The 13433-nt window shown below is 39.6% G+C and overlaps 1 long non-coding RNA gene across 1 annotated transcript in view; it reads right to left on the bottom strand.

Annotated features, from left to right (window-relative positions):
* The window catches only part of LOC119873640, a 23965-nt gene extending 10532 nt beyond the window's left edge, over positions 1-13433 (bottom strand). The window contains exon 1 of the long non-coding RNA XR_005365664.1: positions 13364-13433. This is a non-coding gene — a long non-coding RNA (uncharacterized LOC119873640). The remainder of the gene's footprint in view (positions 1-13363) is intronic.

The raw sequence follows: 13433 nt of genomic DNA, 5'->3' as shown, positions 1-13433 counted from the left end.
CTGGCAGGCCAGAAAGGGCTGGTAGGATATATTCAGGGTCCTAAATGAGAAGAACCTGCAGCCAAGAATACTTTATCCAGCAAGGCTCTCATTCAGAATAGAAGGAGAGATAAAGAGCTTCCAAGATAGGCAGAAACTGAAAGACTATGTGACCACCAAACCAGCTCTGCAAGAAATATTAAGGGGGACTCTGTAAAAGAATGTAAAGAAAGGGGAAGTCCAAGGAAACAATCCACAAAAACAGGGACTGAATAGGTATTATGATGACACTAAATTCATATCTTTCAATAGTAACTCTGAATGTGAATGGGCTTAATGACCCCATCAAAAGACGCAGGGTTTCAGACTGGATAAAAAAGCAAGTCCCATCTACTTGCTGTCTACAAGAGACTCATTTTAGACATAAGGACACCTACAGCCTGAAAATGAAAGGTTGTAAAACCATTTACCATTCAAATTGGCCTTGAAAGAAATCAGGGGTAGCAATCCTCATATCAGATAGATTAAACTTTATCCCAAAGACTGTAGTAAGAGATGAAGAGGGACACTATATCCTATTTAAAGGATCTATCCAACAAGAGGACCTAATAATCATGAATATTTATGCCCCTAATGTGGGACCTGCCAAGTATATCAATCAAGTAATAACCAAAGTAAAGACATACTTATTTTTTAAAAGAATTTATTAATGAGAGACACAGAGAGAGGCAGAGACATAAACAGAGGCAGAGGTAGAGAGAGAAGCAGGCTCCATGCAGGGAGTCCGATGTGGGACTCAATCCCGGGTCCCCAGGATCACGCCCTGGGCTGAAGGCGGCGCTAAACTGCTGAGCCACCCAGGCGAGTAAAGACATACTTAGATAATAATACACTAATACTGGGAGACTTCAACATGGCAGTTTCAGTAAATGACAGATGTTCTAAGCAGAACATCACCAAAGAAATAAGAGCTTTAAATAGTACACTGGACCAGATGGATTTCACAGATACATACAGAACTTTGCATCCGAACGCAACTGAATACACATTCTTCTCAAGGGCACATGGAACTTTCTCCAGAATAGACTGCATACTGGGTCACAAATCAGGTCTCAACAGATACCAAAGGATTGGGATTGCCCCCTGCATATTTTCAGACCACAATGCTTTGAAACTAGAACTCAATACAAGAAGAAATGTGGAAGAAACTAGAACACGTGAAGGTTAAAGAGCATCCTACTAAAAGATGAATTGGTCAACCAGAAAATTAGAGAAGAATTAAAAAGATTCATGGAAACTAATAAAAATGAAGATACAACTATTCAAAATCTTTTGGATACAGGAAAAGCAGTCCTAAGGGAAATACATTGCAATACAAACGTCCTTCAAAAAATTGGAAAAAACTCAAGTACACAAGGTAACCTTTCACCTAAAGGAACTGGAGAAGAATAGCAAGTAAAGCCTACACCAAGCAGAAGAGAGATAACAGAGATTCAAGCAGAACTCAGTGAAATAGAGACCAGAAGAACTGTAGAACAGATCAACAAAACCAGGAGTTGGTTCTTTCAAAGAGTTAATAAGATAGCTAACCCCCTAGCCAGCCTTATTAAAAAGAAAAAAGACACAATAAAATCACAAATGCAAAAAGGAGAGATCACAACCAATACCAAGGAAATACAAACGATTTTAAAAACATATTATGAGGAGCTATACGCCAATAAATTAGGCAATCTAGAAGAAATGGACGTATTTCTGGAAAACCACAAACTACCAAAACTGGAACAGGAAGAAATAGAAAACCTGAACAGGCCAATAACCAGGGAGGAAATTGAAGCAGTCATCAAAAACCTCCCAAGACACAAAGTCCAGTGCCAGATAGCTTCTCAGGGGAATTCTATCAAATGTTTAAAGAAGAAATAATACCTATTCTACTAAAGCTTTCCAAAAGATAGAAAGGGATGGTAGACTTCCAAACGCATTTTTGAGGCCAGCATCACCTTAATTCCAAAACCAAAGACCCCACCAAAAAGGAGAATTATAGACCAATATCCCTGATGAACACAGATGCAAAAATTCTCAACAAGATACTAGCCAATAGGATCCAACAGTACGTTAAGAAGATTATTCACCATGACCAAGTGCGATTTATCCCCAGGATGCAAGGCTGGTTCAACACTCGTAAAACAATCAACGTAATAGATCACATCAACAAGAGAAAAAACAAGAACCATATGATCCTCTCAATAGATGCAGAGAAAGCATTTGACAAAATACAGCATCCATTCCTGATCAAAATTCTTCAGAGTATAGGGATAGAGGGAACATTCCTCAGCATCTTAAAAGCCATCTACGAAAAGCCCACAGCAAATATCATTCTCAATGGGGAAACACTGAGAGCCTTTCCCCTAAGATCAGGAACACGACAGGATGTCCACTCTCGCCACTATTATTCAACATCGTACTAGAAGTCCTAGCCTCAGCAATCAGGCAAAAAAAAAGAAGTAAAAGGCATTCAAATTGGCAAAGAAGTCAAACTTTCGGGCAGCCCGGGTGGCTCAGCGGTTTAGCGCCGCCTTTGGCCCAGGGTGTGATCCTGGAGACCCAGGATCGAGTCCCACATTGGGCTCCCTTCATGGAGCCTGCTTCTCCCTCTGCTTGTGTCTCTGCCTCTCTCGCTCTCTCTCTCTCTGTTCTCTCTCATGAATAAATAAGTACTTAAAAAAAAAAGTCAAACTCTTCCTCTTTGCAGATGACATGATACTGTACATAGAAAACCCAAAAGACTCCACCCCAAGATTGCTAGAACTCATACAGCAATTCAGCAGTGTGGCAGGATGCAAAATCCATGCCCAGAAATCAGTGGCATTTCTATACACTAACAATGAAACTGAAGAAAGAGAAATGAAGGAGTCAATCCCATTTACAATTGTACCCCAAAGCATAAGATACCTAGGAATAAACCTAACCAAAAAGATAAAGGATCTATACCCTAAAAACTAGAAAACACTTCTGAAAGAAATTGAGGAAGACACAAAGAGATGGAAAAATATTCCATGCTCATGGATTGGAAGGATTCATATTGTGAAAATGTCTATGCTACCCAGGGCAATTTACACTTCCAATGCAATCCCTCTCATAATACCATGCACATTCTTCAGAGTTGGAATAAATAATCTTAAGATTTTGTGGAATCAGAAAAGACCCCATATATAGCCAGGGGAATATTGAAAAAGAAAACCAGAGCCGGGGGCATCACAATGCTGGATTTCAAGTTGTACTACAAAGCTGTGACCATCAAGACAGTGTGGTAATGGCTCAAAAACAGACACATAGATCAATGGAACAGAATAGAGAATCCAGAAATGGGCCCTCAACTCTATAGTCAACTAATATTCGACAAAGCAGGAAAGACTATCCACTGGAAACAAGACGGTCTCTTCAATAAATGGTGCTGGGAAAACTGGACAGCCACGTGCAGAAGAATGAAACTAGACCATTCTCTTACACCATACACAAAGATAAACTCAAAATGGATGAAAGATCTAAATGTGAGACAAGAATCCATCAAAATCCTAGAGGAGAACACAGGCAACACCCTTTTTGAACTTGGCCACTTTTTGAACTTGTATCTTCTTGCAAGATACATCTATGAAGGCAAGAGAAACAAAAGCAAAAATGAATTATTGGGACTTCATCAAGATTAAAAGCTTCTGCACAGCAAAAGAAACAGTCAACAAAACTAAAAGACAACCTACAATGGGAGAAGACATTTGCAAATGACCTATCAGATAAAGGGCTAGTATCCAAGATCTATAAAGAACTTATTAAATTCAACAGCAAAGAAACAAACAATCCAATCATGAAATGGGCAAAACACATGAACAGAAATCTCACAGAGAAAGACATACATGTGGCCAACAAGCACATGAGAAAATGCTCCGCATCACTGGCCATCAGGGAAATACAAATCAAAACCACAATGAGATACCACCTCACACCAGTGAGAATGGGGAAAATTAACAAGGCAGGAAACAACAAATATTGGAGAGGATGTGGAAAAAGGGGAACCCTCTTGCATGGTTGGTGGGAATGTGAACTGGTGCAGCCACTCTGGAAAACTGTGTGGAGGTTCCTCAAAGAGTTAAAAACAGAGCTACCCTATGACCCAGCAATTGCACTACAAGGATTTACCTGAAAGATAACAGATGCAGTGAAAACCCAAGACACCTGCACCCCAATGTTTATAGCAGCAATGTCCACAATAGCCAAACCGTGGAAGGAGCCTCGGTGTCCATGGAAAGAGGAATGGATAAAGAAGATGTGGTCTATATATACAATGGAATATTACTCAGCCATTAGAAACAATGAACACCCACCATTTGCTTCAATGTGGATGGAACTGGAGGGTATTACGCTGAGTGAAGTAAGTCAATCGGAGCAAGACAATCATTATAGGGTTTCACTCATACAGGGAATATAAGAGATAGTGAAAGAGATTGATTATAGGGGAAAGGAGAGAAAATGAGTGGGAAAAATCAGAGAAGGTGACAAAACATGAGAGACATCTAACTCTGGGAAACGAACAAGGGGTAGTGGAACAGGAAGTGGGCATGGGGATGGGGTGACTGGGTGACGGGCACTGATGGGGGCATTTGATGGGATGAGCACTGGGTGTTACACTATATGTTGGCAAACTGAACTCCAATAAAAAATATATTTAAAAAAATTAAAATCGCCGACAATGACGTAAAAGGCTGGAAAGGGACAAATAGAGTAAGTTATTCTGTGATACCAACATTATTTTGGAATGGGTAAAAGCAATAGATGTAGGGCACCTGGGTGGCTCAAGTCATGATCTCAGGGTTGTGAAATCAAGCCCTATGTTTAGCTCTGCACTGGGCATGGAGCCTGCTTAGGATTCTCTCTCTCTTTGGCCCTTCCTTCCTCCCTCTCTAAAAAAAAAAAGCAATGGATATTAAACTCTAATAATAAAAGAAAGCATGTGGTGATTTGTAGGCTATTAAAAGAATAGTGAAAAAACACACAAGCCAAAAAGGAGGAGGGGTATAAATAACAAATATTTGATTAATCAGAATGACATAAGGAGAGAAAAAGGAATACAGAATGAGGGAAATAAATAGAAAATGAACAGTGAGATGGAAGCTTTAAATCCAAATATATTCATAAGTATATTATGTATAAATGATCTAAGTAATTAAAAGGCAGTTTATTCAAATCTATAAAAACCAAATAAACAACTATATGCTGCTTGCAATTAGCACACGTAAACTAAGAATACTAAAAGGTTGAAAACAAAAGGACGCTAGGAAGATGGCAGAGTAGGAGGACTCTAAATTGCCTCAGCTCACGATACAACAAGATAATATTCTCATCAGCATACATAATCCAAAAAATAAGCCAAAGATTGGCAGAACAAACTCCAGAACTAAAGGCAGAGAAGAGGTCACACTGAAGAAGGTACAAAGGGTGAAGATATGGTTTGGGAGTAAAATGGACATGGCCATCCATACTGGAGAGGAGGCCAGGGTTGTGGAGAAGGCAAGAAACAGACTATCTCACTGGGAAGTCCACACAGGGAAGACAAATCTCCATAAAATTTGGTTCTGAAAGCAAGAGCAGCTGAACTGTGAGTTCTTACAACCAGTGGGACTTAAAGACTGCAATTATAAAATTGGGGGGGGAGGGTTAGGTCTGGGAGAGGCTGGAGGATGTTAGGAATCAGAGTCCCCACCCTCAAACAGCCAGCAGAGCTGTAATGTAGAAGCAGCAATTTGAAAAATGCCAGGCGCAGATGGGAGAGAGAGTTATTTACTCATCTCAGAGTATATCCTGGAGAGCCAAGGATTGCAGGGAACAAAGGAGTTGGCATATGCCACTTTCCTCTCCCACCGCCCCCCCAGCATAAATAAATGTATGGCCACCTGCAGGAATGATCTCTGTCACTACCTAACTTGCTTACACCAAGCCCCACTCCTCTGTGCTACCTGCCCCTCCTACTTATGCCTCCCTCAGTCCCAGTGCTGTGGGCCACCTCCCCCAGAACATAGGTGCAAACCCCACCATCTTGTCTCCTGACCCATGCCTTTTGTGGGGCCTTGGTTCTGGCAGCAGTGGTGGCAGCAGGTCACATTTCATGAGCAGACCAACACACACCTTGTTAAAACACCATGCCCCATCTACTGAAGGATCAACACGGCCCACACAGGCAAAGAGAGTTACTGCAGACAACTAGATTGAGAAAAAAAAGAAGCCAGGATTCAACAGTAGGGCACACACAACACGCAAAGGGGACACTCCACAAAGTGCCAGATCCTGGGGAACCAAAGACACTACATGGCAGGGCACTACAGGACCTCATCTTCATAAGCCCATTACCTTCCAAAGCAAAAGACATACTGACTTAAAAACACACAGAAACAGAGAATTAGATAAAATGAGACAGAGGAATATGTCCCAAATGAAAAAGACCAAACCACAGCAAGAAACCTAAAGCAAAACAGGTATAAGTAATATGCCTGGCAGATAATTTAAAGTAATGATCATAAAGATACTCACTGAACTTGAGAAAAGAGTGGAGGACATCTTAACAAAGAGATGGGAAAAAAAAAGAACCAGAGATGAAGAACACAACAAATGAAATTTAAAATATACTTGACGGAATAAATAGTAAGCTAGAGGAAGCAGAGGATTTAATTAATGACCTGGAACACAGAATAATAGAAAGTAACCAAACTGAGCAAATGAAAGAGAGAAAATATATATGTGCAAATTGAGAACAGTTTTAGGGTACTCAATGACCACGTTTTAAAAAGATTAAAAACTGAGGGATGCCTGGGTGGCTCAGTGGTTGAGCACTTGCCTTTGACTCGGTGTGATCCTGGGGTCCAGGGATCTAATCCCATATCAGGCTCCCTGCATAGAGTCTGCTTATCCCTCTTCCTGTGTCTCTGCCTCCTTGTCTCTCTCATGAATAAAAAAAATCTTTAAAAAATTAAAAACTTAAAGTAGAATATGTGTTATGCAAGTATTAATGTGGTAGAGCTATTTTATTATTAAAATAGACTTTATTTAAAAGAAGGTCACATCATAAAGATCCTTTTTTTTTTTTTAAGATTTTATTTAGTCATTTATTTGGGAGAGAGTACCAGCAAAGGGGAGGGTCAGAGGGAGAGGGAGAAGTAGACTCCCTGCTAAGCAGGAAGCCCAACGCAGGGCTCAATCCCAGGACACTGTGAAATCATGACTTGAGCCGAAGGCAGATACTTAACCCAGTGAGCCACCCAGGTGCCCCAAAGATAGCATCCTTCTTATAATGATAAAAAGATTGATCCCACAAGATACATTTCTAAATTTTTAAACATTAAGAAATATAGCTTTAAAATATCTAAAGCAAAAATGACAGAACTAAAAGGAGAAATAGACAAATGTACAGAGTGGGATAATTTAATATTCCTTTCTCGGGCACAAATTCTGTAAGCTATCAAGTTGACTTTATCAAGTTTATTAATCAAGTTTGACTAAACTATCAAGTTGATTTAACTGTTATTCATAGAATATACCCCAAAATAAAAGAATATACATTCTTTTTGAATATACATGGAACATTTTCCAAAACTGACCTGATACAAGGCCATGAAGCAAATACCAATAAATTTTAAAGAACTGAAAATTTTCAGAGTATGTTCCCTGATCATCATTGAATTAACCTAGAAATCAATTCAAAAAGAAACTAGAAAACTCCTGAAAACTTGGAAATTGAGGAATTCATTTATAAATAATCCAAAGGTCAAAGGAGAAAGCAAAGCAAAAATTAGAAAAAAATTTTAACTGAATGATAATGAATGTAAGGCTTAAAAAATCTTGTAGGATGTAACTACAACTGTATTGAAAAGATGATTTAGAGTCTTAAATGTGCATGAGAAAAGAAAAAAATTCAGTTATTTAAGTAGCCATTGTAAAAAGAAAAAGAACATCAATTTAAACCCAAAAATGTACACAGAAGGAATTAAGGTAGAAACTAATGTCATATGAAACAAATATATAATACAGAAAATCATCAAAGCAAAAAAAGTGATTCTTTAGAATACTAAGAAACTTAATAAACTGAGCAGTACTGATCATAAAAAAAACACACAGATTATCATCAGGAGCAAAAAAAAAAAAAGAGGGACATTACAGATGCTATAGACATTAATATAGGATGACTTTATGTGACTAAATTTGAACAGGTTTACAAAATGGACAAATTCCTAAAAAAGTGTAACTTATCAGAAGAAGTGATACAGGAAAAAATGGAAAAACTTAACAGTAAGGCACACTTCATATTCCCATCCAACTGCCTGATGGACATCGAGGCTAGGTCAGAGAACCAGGAATCATCCGTGACTATCCTGAATAGTATCTTCCCTCTTGTAGCCTTAAGGCTGATACAGTGATAAACCAGAGGCAGAGTCTGATCCTGCAGGTTACTGATTTACAACACAGGTTGGACTCAGTTTCAACAGATTTCTTCAATGAGAATTATTCTATTTGGAGGCAAAGTAAAACCTGAAAGACGGCATGGTGAGGAGCACCAAGCACCAACCCCCAAGATTTCCCTTCCAACAGAAGCAGCTCCTCTTCCCCTATCTAATAAGGATGGTTGACTTTTTTCAACACTCTCCAATGACCATACCAAAGTAAGATTCTAATTCTCATTTACCACCCCTACACCTCTTACTGCCTCTGACCCCTAAGACAAACCTTCAAATTTTCTATAATTCCAATGCCAACCCCTGGAAGGCTTACATATTAACAGAGTTGCAAGACTTTCATAACTCTTGAGGAATATATGTCCAAAAGAGCAAACCAACCCAACTCTGAGGATGCTAAGCCAGGGGAAGGCAAACATAGTTTAGATCAAGCTAAATTTATTGATAAGGGTACATTTCATTCCAACTGATCAAAGGTGAAGCTCTAAACTACGTTCCACTACAATTCTGTGTCCCATTCTCTAACAGTAGCTGGATTCTCTCAACTGCCTTGAAATCCAGCCAGATCATATAACTCAACTACGATCACATTTCCTTGAGGATATGTTTCCTGCAATATTTCTGATACCAATTACTTGATCAGCATTTATATATTCAGACAACAGAATCTACTCAATCTAGTGTAAGCAAAAGGAATTTATTAAGCAGTATCATTAACTCATAGTATCATTGAAAAGGTCTGAAATGGAATTTAGGCTGAATTCTAGAGGGACTCCCAATCCCATAACCACAGAAGTGAAATTGCAAGGCACAGCTGCTGTTTCTATGATCAAGAAGCTACCTGCCACATCAGAAAGCCTCCATACATCACTGCCATTAGGTCCAAAATCACATCACCCTTGGTAAGATCCAAGCCTGCAGAATAAGTAGATGCCTCAGGCCTTGCTGCTGTTCCCACAGAACTCTGTTCTGAATCAAATTTTCATACAAGTGCATCTGACTAGACAACTATGGTTTTGTTTGGAATCTTAGCTCTAAGGGAGTCTGGGAAGCAGGTTTTAGCTTTCCAGACTCTATAGCACAGGAAAGTATAAAAGTTGATTTAATCTGTTGTACAACAGATTGACAATCTGTAGTATCTTCTTTATACAATTGAGGTTACTATATTATATATAGATAATAGGTCAGACAACATGCTTTTTTACTTAATATGTTTAAGGGATAATTCTGTGTTAACATATGGAGTCTCTCACCCTTTCTGATAGCATTATATTGCTTCGTATGGATGTGCCATGATATAGTCCACATTGCCTTTCTGGAGGACACTTAGATCTATACTGTTAAAAACACTAATGCAGTCCTTCATCCAAACCATACAGCTCTATGAAAATGGATGAGGATGCTGTACATACCTTTTTCTTTTTTTCCTTTTTAGAAGCTTAAAATTGGCTATCTTGGTCACAAGCCATTGCTTTTCTTTACATATGCACCCTTATCCCCTACCATCCTTAAAGTCTAACATGTTTCATTCCTAAAGAGAGTATATGTTATTTTTTTTTAAAGATTTATTTATTTATTTATGATAGACATAGAGAGAGAGAGAGAGGCAGAGACACAGGAGGAGGGAGAAGCAGGCTCCATGCCGGGAGCCTGACGTGGGACTCGATCCCAGGACTCCAGGATCGTGCCCTGGGCCAAAGGCAGGCGCTAAACTGCTGAGCCACCCAGGGATCCAAGAGAGTATATGTTAAAACACTATTTGCATTTTGGGAATTTCAGATGCAAAATAGACTGGTTGATTTTCTTTTTGCTGCAACATATCTGGGTCAGGCATCTTGAAAAATTTCCTAAGAGTATTATGTCATCTCCCACACTTTTGAATAATTCATCTTTCATAGCTGAGTGTCAGTTCTCTAAACCAATTAAGCACAATGGCCCACAAAGACATTGTTTATAAAAATGCATTTCACAACCCCAGGGCAAACATGCAACTACTATAGGTAGCAATGTGATGCACCCTGAAATGAGGTGTCACATCATCAGATTAACATGAACGAGAACCCTGGAGGAGGAATATGTACTTTTAAAATATATTTATTTATTTATTTATTTATTCATAGAGACACAGAGAGACAGAGAGGCAGAGACACAGGCAGAGGGAGAAGTGGGCTCCATGCTGGGAGCCCGACGCAGGACTTGACCCTGGGTCTCCAGGATCACACCCCAGGCTGCAGGCGGCACTAAACCGCTGCGCCACCAGGGCTGCCCACCTTTTTTTTGTTTGTTTTTTTGTTTGTTTGTTTGTTTTGTTTTAAGTAGGCTCCACGCTGGACATGGAGCCCAACACAGGGCTTGAACTCACCACCTTAAGATCATGACCTGAGCCAAGATCAAGAATCGGACACTTAACTGACTGTGCCACTCAGGCACCTTGAAACATATATATTTTAACAAGTGCTCCAAGGCAGCAAAATCTCTGAATACAAAATGTAGAAAATCTTAATTTTTCTGAACTTCATTTTTACCATCTATGAGATAATGCTCATAATGCTCTAGAAAGACTAAACAAACATTAAACTAAAATATACTACTATAATTCCAGGCTATAGGTGCAAGTAAATGTGTCAAAAATGCCCTAGACCATGTTAGCTAAGGGCTGGAAGTTGTCTATTGACCAACCTTTCCCAACATCAGTACCTTTTCCCTCAAGTGATTTTCTTATTGTAACTATAAACTGAACTTGATGTTTGTCCTACCCCAAAGCCTGTCTGCAGCCTGTGGCTCAGTATGCAGCAGTACAAAAGGTCAGGGGATGTGCTGCAGTAGAGCAGAAAACACAAAAACCAAAGCATACTTCTCATGAGCTCCCTAATTCATGTATATAAATATGCTTTGCCTAATGGAATAGATTTTGTCACTTCCTTTAAAGACATGTAATGGATATACACCATGGTGAGATCCCAACTTTAATTGGGCCACTAATGAATAATCTGTAAGGCTTGGTTGGCGAGGCAGACTGCTACTTAGCTAGCTATAGAACTGTGTACCACTCATTTAACTCTCTGTACCTCAGCCTCTTATGTGAAGTAGGGATAATCACAGGTCGGCTGTGCGGATTAAATGTTATTTATAAAGCATTTAGAAGAACAAAGCCTGCCACAAGTAAACAGCATCATTGTAATTAAAAATAACCAAAAGCAGGTTGATTGAAAACCAGGTATTGGAAAATTTTTAGTCCTGGATCTCAAATGCATCGCCCCATCTTTAATTTATTATAACTTGGATCCAGGCTAGTCTTCCCCACATTTCTTTACTAGTTTTCTCTTAGGACATTCTCACTCTTGTTCCTGGATTTTAATAATACTTGTATCTATGACACTCACCAGTCTAGCTTGCATTAGGTTATAGACATCTGCACTTATCTTCCGTGGTCTCTAACTGAAGACTTCAGTGGACTGGTTCAGGATCACATGGGGAAGCCCAGGAGACTTGTCAGTAGGTCTGGGGCTGACTTGGACACCTGACATTTTTTTAGCTCCTTAGGTGATCCAGCTGTACAGCCAGGTCTCTTCAAGATTTTGTTTCTAGAGGGCAGGGGCAAAGTCCTGGCTGCTTTTTTTGCTCCTCTACAATGCCTTAAACTGAGCCAGCACTTAAACAATTTTTGAAAAAGTTTTGGGCACCTGGGTGGCTCAGGTCATGAACTTAGGTTCCTGGGATGGAGCTCTGCACCAAGCATTCTGCTCAGCAGGGAGCCTACTTCTCCTTCTCCCTCTGCCCCTGCCCTCTGCTTGTGCACATGTGTTCTCAAATAATTATCTTTAAAAAAATTTTTTTTAAAAAGAACTTTTGTTCTTGCCTGAGGACTACACAGCCCTGAGAGGACTTCATGACTCTCAAGTGTGTATAACCAAGAAAAATGAAGAATAGAAACAGAGTTGAAAAATGATTCTATCCTTTTCAAAAGTATAAGAATCTGCCAGTGGCAATATATACCACTATGAGGTCTGAAATCAAGGTATCAGCAGAGTTGTTTCCTCTGAGGCCTCCTTCCTAGTCTTACAGATGATCCATTTTCACCCTGTGTCCAAATTTCCTATTAGACCAGCCATACAGATGAAAAGAACTCATTTTAAACTTAATCACTTCTTTGAAGACTTCATTTCCAAATATGCTCACATTCGGAGGTACTAGGGGTTAGAACTTCCATATATGAATTGGGGGGGAAGACCCAATTCAACCCATAACAGATAGTAATCACTTATATTCTTGAAGATAGGCCATTTTTGAGTGTTTGACTCTACGATGCAGCTTTGGTGAGCAGACTGCAAGTTTACATACCTGATGACAGGTTGGCAGCTTCTAGCATGCTTCTGCTCAAGGACACAGTTAAGGGAGTGTTTACTAGATAGGTCAACAGGGTGAAAAGGCTGATTCCTGTCACCTCTTTGTGCTTTGATGTGCTGAGGACCTCAGCTCAGCACACACAAGCTTATGAACAACTTCCCTTTTAAGGAAAGAAACACCAAGCATCATACACTCATCTACAAGAAAACTGCAAACTAGCTTCTAAGGCTTGGCCTTGAAAACTTAAATCATGAGTCTTTTACTTGTATTACTAAAACCTGGGGCTTCTGGGGTCACCAACACTTTTTAAGGCTAGCTATCTATGCTGGGCTAATTTAAAACTGAAGATTAGCTAATACTGTATACTGTATGTGGGACACTGTGGTAGCTCTTCACATACATTAATTAACATCAAACAGTACTATAAATGGGAACTCTTATTCTTTTTACAGGTAACAGAGGCATAAAGAGGTCACAAAACTTGACTAAGGATACAAACCATCATGCAGCAAAGCCCAAATTGCAGACATTCAGCAGGGGCTCACCTCATGTCCTGTCTCTCAGTATGACTATCTCCAACAGATTGACCCCGACAGCAGCAGCAGATGAGGGTAC

Source organism: Canis lupus, chromosome 10 (genome assembly GCF_011100685.1).
Source record: "Canis lupus familiaris isolate Mischka breed German Shepherd chromosome 10, alternate assembly UU_Cfam_GSD_1.0, whole genome shotgun sequence".
In the NCBI taxonomy this organism is placed as follows: domain Eukaryota; kingdom Metazoa; phylum Chordata; class Mammalia; order Carnivora; family Canidae; genus Canis; species Canis lupus.
This window is presented reverse-complemented; position numbering and strand designations above follow the sequence as displayed.